This window comes from Chelon labrosus (assembly GCF_963514085.1).
Source record: "Chelon labrosus genome assembly, chromosome: 12".
NCBI classification, from domain to species: domain Eukaryota; kingdom Metazoa; phylum Chordata; class Actinopteri; order Mugiliformes; family Mugilidae; genus Chelon; species Chelon labrosus.
Genome location: NC_140345.1, coordinates 29,372,360 through 29,383,601, shown reverse-complemented (window position 1 = coordinate 29,383,601; position 11,242 = coordinate 29,372,360). Strand labels below are relative to the sequence as shown.

Sequence of the window (11,242 nt, the reverse complement as noted above, 5' to 3'; positions counted from 1 at the left end):
GTCTTTGAACTTGAGGACCTGCTAAATAATAAAAACTTTTCTTTGTTATGTTTTCTGGGCGGCACAGTGGAGAGGTGGTTAGCACTGATACCTCACAGCCAGAAGGTTCTGGGTTCTATCCAGGCTGACTGGTTCCTTTCTGTGTGGAGTTTACATGTTCTCCCTGTGTCTGATTCTAAACTGGCCGTAGGCTTGGACCCTGGATCTCAGCCATACTGAAGTCTCCTATTGATGGTAGATGTGGATAATGAAATGCTGACCTCCCATAGAGTGTTCTTTTCTTCTCTGGGTGAAGAGTTCATCATTACCATGGAAAGGATCCTGATATCATCCACCACGTCAAGGTCTTTCTGAGCTCCTCACTGTGTTCTTACTTGTTCTTGTAATGAACCAAATTGTTTAGACTACTCCAAATGTTCCTGCTAACTCTGCGTTTGTCTTGTTGCTGCAGCCTATGGATGTCCTTTGAGCTCCTTTGAACACATGTTGAGAGATCACAGCATCTGTTTCCAAATACAAATAACACATCTAGAAACAAGTTAAAGAAATAATTATAAGGAAATATGAAACAGCCTTTGAGTCCAAACTCATATCACCTTTGGTCCCTTAAAAAGTGGAGGCTACAAATGAAAGAGCTGTGATTCCTAAACACTTCCTCTAATTTGGATGTAAAGTTACTTAAAGCCTAATCTCATTATATGACTTAATAATGAGATGAATCTTTTTGATAACACCTAAAATAAGGACAACATTTAGATTTTTTTTTTCTTTGAGAAAATGAAAACAGAGAGTCACAATACGTCACAAAACTGAATGCTGTATTTTATTTTTATTGCTTACACCTATGGAGAGGATCACTGGGAGTGTAAATCATATGTTTGGTCCATGCATCGATAATTTTCACTCTTAACAAATCTGTAAATCTCCCTGAGTGTAGTAAGTTCCTCTTGCAGTTTATTTTAATGAACCACAATACACGGAGGTGGTTATGTTCTTCAGTAATTTCTTGGACGATAAAATAATAAAAAGTCTGTCAATCACAGTTTTCCAGAGCCCAGCGTCGTGTTGTCTCCAACCAAATGTCCAAAAGACTCAATGAAGATGAAAATAAAGCAGGAGATTTCAAACTTTCCACAATATTTTTGTAAGCGACGTGTTGGACTCATTTTTCTTTCCTGAAACACCAACCTCTTAGTTTCATGCACTGGCCCTTTTATTGTGATGAGCAACAGTGAACTGAAACAATCACCCTCAGTTACTGGAATAATATGATTTGTCTCGTTGTTTTAAGACGTTACAGAGATACAAACACATGTTTCATTATTTCATGTCTTTCTAGAAATTTGGTAAAATATACAGAAATGTTAAAAGGATGCAGGAATGAAACATTTTAGTCTTTAACACTTGTTATGTAAAATATATTGAAGCCTTCATGTTTTCATGGCTCAGTGGTTTCATCAGATAGAAAGATTATAAACGAGAAAGCTACTAACTGAAGCAATATAAGGATTTGTCTAAAAGGTGAAAAGCAGAGAGTGAACTACAATATTAAAGTATACAATATACAGGTTGGTGTGTAATGGTTCATGTATTCTTTCTGCAGCTCTGAGTTTGGTTTGAGTTTGCATCTGTTCTGTTCTCTCTGTGTTCCACATCGTTACTGCCTGATGTCTACTGACCAGCTAAAGTATGATTGTAGAGTTAAAGCAGGACCAGTTTTTATTTTACAGTATTTTACAGGTGATAGAGGTGATGTCAGACAGCCTGGCCTCGTTCTTCTGGGCGTCCCAGCTGCTCTGTGAAACCTGGAGGCTACAACAGAGAGTAGAGTTCAAATAGTTGAGATGAGATCAGGAATAGAACAAGATGGCAGCAGACAGACACAGTGGATCAGTGTTGATTATGTAGAGCTGCACCAAATCATGACATGTTATCAAATGCATAGGTGTTATTATGGGATCTTATTGTCACAGGGCAGAAAAGTGTTTTTTTAGCATTGTACTTTTTTATTCAGGTTTTATATTTTTATTGATTTTTATATTTTTACTTCTATATGCTTTTACTAGTGTTGTGTTTTTAATTGTTTTATTTATTATGTTTTAATACATGCGTGTGGTTTTAACACTAGAAGTCCCAGCATTTTTTGCTCTACCTATAAAACCCAGAGGGCAGCCGATCGGCTGGAAGGCTTTTAGCTAATATCCTAATCACCTGTGAACCCTCCTTTAGTTATGTAAACAAGGCAATCACTGGGGCACCACAGGAGGGGACATGCTGAGCCACTTCAAGGAAACCCGTGGGGAGGGGAGGGGGAGTGGGCCCAGAGAGCTTATGGGGGAGAGGGTGGCTGTTCACTTCTAACCTGGCAACACCTTGAGACAGAAACTGGTTCATCCCAAAGACAAAACACCTTGACATAAAATGGGGGAGGTGGAGAATCGGAGAGGAGCAGGATTGCTGGGGGTTTGGAGGCCAGAGTGTGTGGGGGAGGGAGGCACACCTGAGGGCTTTGAACTCATTTGCTCTGTCCGGGCTGCTAACTAACTGTCTGTCTTTCACCAGTTTCACCAGGTGGCAGCCTGGGCAGAACAAATGAGCTGAATCAAAATGTAATATATGTAGAAGGATGTAGAAGTTATCAGGACCCTACAACACTGGGCTTCCAACATCCCCACCAGACACATAGGAAAAGTAAAAGAACAGAACCACATCAAAAAACTCAAAATCTGTGGTTATCCCAACTGGGCCTTCATGATATTTACACATATTTACAAATAATAATAAAAAAAAATGCATTATCAGGATACAGTGTTAGAGAGTGGAAGTGAGTGAGACTTAGACTTAGACTTAAAACTTTATTGATCCCTTTGGGGTGACTCCCTCAGGGAAATTTGAGTTTTCTGCAGCAGCAAGCACGCAGAGCAGTTTGCAGACAAACAACAGCAGTGGTTTGCAAATAGTTATAGAAAAAGTGATTGAATAATAAAATGGTGAACATTAAATAATGAACGGTGAACTTCCTTTGAGTGGGATTAAAATAAGCTGTAGTAAAACTCTAGTAGGGAAAAATAAACAGTAAGTAACAGTGAGTGAGGTGAGTACATTTCAATAATCACGCACAATGCTGGCACTGCCAAGCCATCTCCTTTCTGCATGCCTCCCGGTGCATGCTTGATAGAGCACATATGCATTCAGTGCTGCCATATAAATCATGTTATAGAACACAGCGACTGGCCAGCGCCGTGTTCCTGTGCGGACAGTGTACTCCCGCACCATCTGGTCCATCACATCAACACCGCACTTTGTGGTGTTGTAAAGGGTGACAGTGTTTGGCTTCCTTTTGGTGGTATTCTCAGTCTGAACCACGCTGTGTATGCTGCTGAGAATGTAGACTGTCTTCTTCCGTTTGGGCGCATACACCATCAGCGTGGCACCAGTGGTTGAATATACCTGAGTGGTGAATTCATCGCGGTCCCTCTGTCTTGTTGATTGTGGAATTTCTCGCCGAATCCTGTTGACTGTGCCGAGGATGGTGGTTTTCCGGCTAAGCAGTCGTTGTGCAAGTGACAGCAATGTAAAGAAATTGTCCGTGGTAACATTTCTGCCCTTGTCCAGGAATGGTTCCATCAGCCTCATAACTACATTCTCGGACAGTCTCTCCCCACTGGGATGACTGGGGTCCTTGCCAAGATATGGGAGGACATTGCAGATGTATTTGGATTTCAAGTCACAAGCCACCCAAAACTTGATCCCAAACTTGTCAGGTTTTGTCGCAAGTCTTTGACGGGAAAAACTGTTCATCAATGGTGATGTGTCGACCAGGGTTGTAGGATGTGATGCAGTTGGTGACAAACGATCCCCACACACCGGAAATTGCAGCAAACTTATCTGTCTTTGCTCGCTCACTGCGGGTGTCCTTGTCATCAAAGCGTAGGTGTCGCATGATGTCTTGGAAGCGATTTCGGGACATAGTTGCAATGATCTGGGGGTTTCCCAGGTTTGCTGACCAGCAGTCACGCAGTGATGGAACCTTGGTCAGCCCCCGCAAGATGACAATAGCAATAAATGTAGGGCTGCAGCTATCGATTCTAGGGCTGAAACGATTCGTCGAGTTACTCGATTAACTCGATTACTAAAAAATGCTCGAGGCAAAAACTCTGCCTCGAAGCCTCGTTAAATTCCTATGACGCGCACTATACGCGCAGGGATCTGAGTTTTCCACACGGACCGTTGTTTTGGAAGCACGGAAGCATTTATGCGAGGCACACCAGTAGCGCGTGATATATTTTGAATTTATTTGGCACGATGGCGGAGAGTAAAGATGCCCATAAACGGCAGAAAATGTCTAAAGTTTGTGATCATTACATTCATAAGTTATAATACATTTCACGCAGCTGAATCACGGAAAGCGCGAATGAAAGCGGCCATGTGGCATTGTTTACAAAACTTGACCGCAGCGCACGTTTGCAGGCAGGCGACGAAAGCTCCGCTAGCGTAAAACACAAAATGGACCAGTATTTAATAAAAAAAGGGACAGAAACGAGCTCAAAAACCAGACGTAGTGGTGTGCCTCGCATAAATGCTTCCGTGCTTCCAAAACAACGGTCCGTGTGGAAAACTCAGATCCCTGCGCATATAGTGCGCGTCATAGGAATTTAACGAGGCTTCGAGGCAGAGTTTTTGCCTCGAGCATTTTTTTGTAATCGAGTTAATCGAGTAACTCGACGAATCGTTTCAGCCCTAGAATCGATAGCTGCAGCCCTAAATAAATGCCATTAGTTCAAGGAGGGCCATGAACCAGTCCACATGCTCCGTTTGCTGTGTGTGTTCAACAGTACAGTCTCGAATGGAACCAAGCATTTCCAGAGTGATAAAACACAGGAAGCTCTGAAGACGACTCAAGATGGACCTCCTGGCCTTAGCCGTTGGCTCTCCATCTGTGTCGTATGGAGATGGAGGGGTGAAATGGAGACTTGTCCCCACCTGTTCTTCACACTACACTGTGCCATCTTTCGCCCGTCTCTGTCCGGTCAGTCCCCACCCGAGCTTACTGTTACTTACTGTTTATTTTTCCCTACTAGAGTTTTACTACAGCTTATTTTAATCCCACTCAAAGGAAGTTCACCGTTCATTATTTAATGTTCACCATTTTATTATTCAATCACTTTTTCTATAACTATTTGCAAACCACTGCTGTTGTTTGTCTGCAAACTCCTCTGCGTGCTTGCTGCTGCAGAAAACTCAAATTTCCCTGAGGGAGTCACCCCAAAGGGATCAATAAAGTTTTAAGTCTAAGTCTAAGTCTCACTCACTTCCACTCTCTAACACTGTATCCTGATAATGCATTTTTTTTATTATTATTTGTAAATATGTGTAAATATCATGAAGGCCCAGTTGGGATAACCACAGATTTTGAGTGCTTTTTTTATGTGGTTCTGTTCTTTTACTTTTCCTATGTGTCTGGTGGGAATGTTGGAAGCCCAGTGTTGTAGGGTCCTGATAACTTCTACATCCTTCTACATATATTACATTTTGATTCAGCTCATTTGTTCTGCCCAGGCTGCCACCTGGTGAAACTGGTGAAAGAAAGACAGTCACTAGCAGCCCGGACAGAGCAAATGAGTTCACAGCCCTCAGGTGTGCCTCCCTCCCCCACACACTCTGGCCTCCAAACCCCCAGCAATCCTGCTCCTCTCTGATTCCCCCCCTCCCCCATTTTATGTCAAGGTGTTTTGTCTTTGGGATGAACCAGTTTCTGTCTCAAGGTGTTGCCAGGTTAGAAGAGAACACTGCTCTGTGTGCTTACCCCGTCCCCCATAAGCTCTCTGGGCCCACTCCCCCTCCCCTCCCCACAAGTTTCCTTGAAGTGGCTCAGCATGTCCCCTCCTGTGGTGCCCCAGTGACTGCCTCGTTTACATAACCAAAGGAGGGTTCACAGGTGATTTAGGATATTAGCTAAAAGCCTTCCAGCCGATCGGCTGCCCTCTGGGTTTTATAGGTAGAAAAGCCAAATGGCTGCTCTCTGGGACTTCTAGTGTTAATTACTGCCTGTGAACACACCTTTTTATTACACCTGGGAGGTCCCGCCCTTTTACAGCCGCTTAACCAATCGGCAGCGGCGGAGAGTGCACGGACTTGGACCGGAAGTAACGTGTAAAAAAAAAAAAAAAAAAAAGGAGAGCCAACATGGAGGACCGACGGGCTAGCCTAGCCCGGCGAGGCACAGAGGCAACATGTGAGACGAGAGAGATAACGTGAGAGGGACACCAGAGGGACGTCGGGGCGACACGAGGGGACGAGAACGAGGAGGAGGCCGAGAAACAAGCCAGGGCAGCGGGTGTAGCGGCCGCAAAGAAGAAGAAACCACGGAGGGTAGAGCATAGCGCTCTGCCTGGCGGGTAAGTTTCTCCCTATGGGCCGTAGTGACGCTTTGGTGTGTGGCTGCGCGGCGGCACAGTAACTCGTGTGTTGTGTGGACACCCGTACTGGCCTTGTGTTTTTATTTTCCAGGTGACTCCCAGGAAGCACAATGCAAGGGGCAGAAGAGGCGCCTGCAGCACCTGGAGCGGCGGCAGGCCTCCGTCACCCCCCTCTGAGCCGCCTCGTACCCGGTCTAGCGACCGTGACAGACTCTTTTATGCTCTTTTAGGAATGGACTGTTTTTTTTAACGGGTGTTTTTACCTTTGGTTTTAAAACCATTTAAGGTTTTAACGCTCCTGTGTTTTTTTTTTATTGTTTTGAAGTCCCTGGCAATAAATCATTGTGTAAAATAAACCACCGGCATCGATTGGTTTTCCGCCTCTCTTTCCTCTGGTCGCTGTCAGCGTGCTATCCCCCGATTATTCACCAGTACCCGTGTTTCCCCCTTTAACAACAATAACTCTTTCTTCATCATTATTTCATTTCAACATCTCATCTTCCCCCTCCCCCTTGTTACATTGTAATGAGCAGTGTGCTTGAGTAAAGAACTTCATTTTCTGGTCTCGCTTTGTTTGACCAGCAGGTGTCATCTGAGGTAGTAAGTAGGGAGATTCAAATAACCTTTGTATCCCTTCTTTCCCCTTATTATTGTATGTCCTTTATTGGCCTCTTGGTTATATTAAGTTATTTTAATTCAGACCTTCTGAAAGGGGTTTTGATGTACACTGCCTGGCCAAAAAAAAAGTTGCCACCAAAAAAAAGGTTGTTAGACCTCCTTTATCTTTGATTCCAGCTCATTCTCTGTATCATTGTTTCTATAATCTTCTCCAATGTCTCCAGATTTATCTCCATCCAGTGTTTCATTCATGTTTCACCAAGATCTTGTATAGATGATGGAGAGTCTGACCACTGCACAAAGCCTTCTCCAGCACATCCCAAAGATTCTCAGTGGGGTTCAGGTCTGGACTCTGTGGTGGCCAATCCATGTGTGAACATGATGTCTCATGCTCCCTGAACCACTCTTTCACAATCTGAGCCCCATGAATCCTGGCATTGTCATCTTGGAATATGATCCATTGATGGAATAACCTGGTCATTCAGTATATTCAGGTAGTCAGCTGACCTCATTCTTTGGACACATAATGTTGCTGAACCTAGACTTTAGCAACTGCAGCAACCCCAAATCATAGCACTGCCCCCACAGGCTTGTACAGTAGACACTAGGCATGATGGGTGCATCACTTCATCTGCCTCTCTTCTTACCCTGATGCTTCTCCACTATCCTACCAGTTTTTAATAATGCCTTGGACAGTTCTTAACCCAGTTTTAGTAGTTTCTACAATCTCCTTAGATGTTTTCTCTGCTTGATGCATGCCAATGATTTGACCCTTCTCAAACAGACGACCACAGGATGTGTCTTTAGACATGGTTGTTGAAGAAATGAGAAGCTACTCATTGCATCAGTTGGGCTTAAATAACTTGTCAGCTGAAAGATAATCAACTTTCCTAGTTAAATCCAGGTTGTGACTTCTTTTTTGGCGAGGCAGTGTATTATAGAGGAATAAGTAAAATGTTTAAGTACCCTAATGAACATCAGCCCAATTAACACTCATGATTTGGTTTGCAACCAGAGTTTAAGTCTCTCCTGACCTGCAGTCTTATTCACAACTGTCTTTGTACACACAGTTTATGGGTAACTGCAGTACTCTGTTATTCCTTTACACACTTTTAAGTTTGCTGACCTTCCTCACACAATCCCTGTCAATTGTAACTTAACCCTAAGCTCTTTATTTTCCTCACAAAGAAAAGGATTAGGGTCAGGGTTCAGAGTTGCCCCAATCTTCTGTATTCCTCACTATTTTAGGGATTTCAGGTTGGTTCTCCATGTTTATATAGGGTGGAATGTGATGGAAGTCAAATGTGTTGAAATGTGACTTTCCTGTTCTGTTAAGTGTCAAGAGGACTCCTAGACACTTCTGTTTCAGGTTGTACATATGTTAAACAATGTCCAACATGTTATTCATGTCCTTTGTGATGTGGTGGTAGGTGTGATTTTGAACTTCACAGTTAACTGTTTTTCTAGTCCTGTTGCTAACCTACATCCATCTAACTATGTTTAAACTCCAACTCCTGAAAACACAAACATGAAATTGTTTTCCAATTTGAACATCTCACCCTTTAGAAACCACGAAAATTAGAAAAATCTCCACTTCAAAACTTACTTTTAGGGTCAGAGCTACAAAATCAGCTCTCGTGTTTTACATTTTTGGAAATACAGGGCATATTTAGAATCAGAATACTTTTAATCTGTCAAGGAAATTGTTTAAATGTGTAACTGAGTCACTTTTTTCTTCTTTCTCAAAAATCTGCCTCTTTAAGACATCATCTCACTTCTCTGTAGATGCACAGTGAGCAAAAACGAAACATAATAATTTCAAATTCAGTTTTTAGGTGAACTGTGGTGATGTTTAGAGGTGTAGTGTGTGTTAATTCATGTCTATGTGAGTGTGTTACTCACCTGTACTTCCAAATGTCTCTCAGCTGCTGACCTGCTCCTGTCCTTCAAACAACATGTCCTATGAAGACAACCAGAAGAACAGTTAGGGGAGGAAACATGGCTTCTCAATAACTCAAAAATTTCTTCAGCAGATCAAAAGTTTGTTTTAAAATTTCTGCTTTCAGTCAAAATAAAATCCAAGTTTATAATTAATCCATATTAATATTTTAGTTACAGGACCCCTTTTTTGGGACTGTGGTGAATTGTGCAATGCATCTACTGAGACAGAGAACGAAGAAGAAGAAATGATGATGATTTCTGGGTAGAATTTACCTTCTGATGATGATGGAAGCTACGATGATAATGAGAACTGTGTGTCCACTGAACAGAACCAGATGGACGACTGTCAGGTTGATTCCTGTGGAGACAGGATGTAGACAATAAGATGTTGCTCTGCAGATAATGTAGTGATTCACTTAAAGTAAAGAGAGATGATTCTGATCACAGATAAACGTCATACAGCTGTTTGACACTGATGAAACTAAAAATCAAACCAACCTTCCTCTGGTTCCTCCACCTGCAGGCTGTACTGCAGAGACCGTGTCTCTGTGTTGTTCTTCAGAGCACAGGTGTAGTTCCCAGAATCCTTTGCAGTCAGGTAGCTGAGTTGGAGGCTGGGGCCAGACTCTGAGAGGGCGTGTCCATCTCTGAACCAGGTGACCTCCAGTTGGTTGAAAGTACAGTCTGTAGTACACTGCAGTGTGACTCTTTTACCTTTGATTAATAATTTTATTCTCATTTTAATCCCATCTGAAATAAAAGTGTTCATTAGTTTAATTTAACATTCATTAATATTAATGATTAATATTTGTGTCAGAATCATGATATGATGTTCTTACCAACAACTGAGACTCTCACTCCTGTTCTGTTAGTAAAATGTCCTACACCATAATTAGCTTCCATTCTGAATCTGAAGCTTGCGTTGTCTTTCTTATGAATGTCTCTGATCTGTAAAGTGCAGTTTCTCTTCTTGTCTCCCAGGTATTGATAGCGAGGGTCATTGTTTGTTGAAACACTGTCGTACACGGACGGGGTGTTACCATGACAGATCAGATGGTTCTTACACCAGACGACTCTGACTATCTCCAATTGAACTTCTCTTCCATTTATAGTGACAGACGTTGCTGGTGTGAAGGTGCAGGGGAGGGTGACAGTCGATCCTTCTACAGCACAAGTTCTTATAAAAGGATAAATCACAGATCGATCAGGTTTCACAGTCTGACCCACAGCACCTGAAAGAACACAACACAGTGATGACTGCTGAGTCTTAGAACACAGTAACTGAATGATTCCAGTTATTTCAGTTTGACACCAGTGATAGAAAATGTAGACTGATGTGTCAGTTCTGCAGATTCTCAACAATCATGTATGAGATGTTCTGGATTTAACAATTTTAATCCAAGTATCAAACAGGTACAGATCACGTCTTACCTGCCAGCAGTGCCAGAAAACACAAAAGACTATTTTTGTGCCAAACTGCCATCCTTACGTTTCAATGTGTTGATTCTGTTCTTTCTGGTTTAAATGTGAGATCAGTCCACAGCGGTGCTGATAAAGACTCTGACTCTATGAAACAGACATGATGTATTTAACTCCTACAGTTACTTTTGTAATCTGCTGTCGAAACATTTCCAAATTTCCTGTGCGTCTAAAGTTTTCGTGAACAAAATAACCAACCTCTGCAGTATTCCATCTTGTGCAATCAACATCAGCTGCACAATACATGACATGAAAGTACCGCGCACACACACACACACACACACACACACACACACACACACACACACACACACATCAGTTAATTCATTTGGTTTTATTTTTATAGTGTCAATAACAATACAAAGGGAGGGACACACAGCTGTTAACATGCATGAATAGTAAGAGGCTCCTCAGTAAAGTGTGGAGACTAAAACTGGAAGCAGAGCTGAGATAAATTATCCACGGAAAGAAAACACAATATATATTAATAAAAGTCATCTAACCAATCTAAACCAGTTTATCTTCAGAGAGAGGGGTGATCCATGAATGTTTTCCTAAAATTACTTTCTAAATATAAACGTCTTCCACCTGACAGAGAATGAATGTTGTAACGTCCTAAAGCTTCTCCTCTTGTGAACTTGTTTCAGTTGAAACTGCGTCAGTGTTCTGCAGTAACAACAACACAGACTCCACACTGAGCACTGAGCCCTGACATTTGTGTGTTTTGGAGATCTTCTCGTCCAATCAGAAGCCTTCACAGCTCCGTGCTCGCCTCCTGAGTCGTG

At 42.3% G+C, this 11,242-nt stretch overlaps 1 long non-coding RNA gene across 1 annotated transcript; it reads right to left on the bottom strand.

The window, feature by feature from the left end:
- Window positions 1-1,563: 1,563 nt before the first annotated feature.
- On the bottom strand, window positions 1,564-9,516 carry LOC311496911. The gene is made up of 3 exons (XR_014699362.1): window positions 9,252-9,516; window positions 8,940-8,997; window positions 1,564-1,812 (listed from the first exon to the last, which is right to left on the bottom strand). It is a non-coding gene; the product is annotated as an uncharacterized lncRNA (long non-coding RNA).
- Between the last annotated feature and the right edge of the window lie 1,726 nt (window positions 9,517-11,242).